Genomic DNA, 673 nt, shown 5'->3' on the forward strand with positions numbered 1-673 from the left:
ATAAATAAAAGTATATTTACCGTGGCCGCTAGAGAAAAGCACGTACAAACTCCAAAACACATACAAAAGACAACAGAAGTGCTCCAGGATGCTAGGCGCAGTGTTGAGCTTTTGTTACCTAGTGGTTACACAAGCCAGGAAGTACTAACGACCGAATTTGGTGTGTGGTAGTAACATGTAAATGAACATTTTTTAAAATTATTTGATTATATATGAGTGCTTTTGTATAAATACACAAGCAATACATATATGCTTTCAATTGTGTAATTTAAGTGATCTAGGTAGCTCTGTTTTGGAAGTTCAGTTAACGCTAGAAATGTGTTTTGGAGTTTGTACGTGCTTTGTCTCTAGGGGCCACCGCATATATTTATATATAAACATATATAAATAAAACCACTTTTTTTTTACATTAGTAATTCCTTTTGTGCCTAATTTATATTATTGTTAATAATAAATTAATTAAAGCAACAAAACAACCTGAAGAGCCGGTTGGGAGCCGAAAGAGCCGGCTCTTTTTAGTGAGTCGAGCCGAAAGAGCCGGTTCTCTAAAAAGAGCCGGAAATCCCATCACTACTCAGTACAGTGAAATATAGAGATCACTCCTTAAAAGCTACAATCCAAGACCTACGATTTAAGGCAGCATATTTACAAGAAGTGACTGCAGAACTGCTGC

This window comes from Oreochromis niloticus, unplaced genomic scaffold (assembly GCF_001858045.2).
Source record: "Oreochromis niloticus isolate F11D_XX unplaced genomic scaffold, O_niloticus_UMD_NMBU tig00002736_pilon, whole genome shotgun sequence".
NCBI lineage: Eukaryota > Metazoa > Chordata > Actinopteri > Cichliformes > Cichlidae > Oreochromis > Oreochromis niloticus.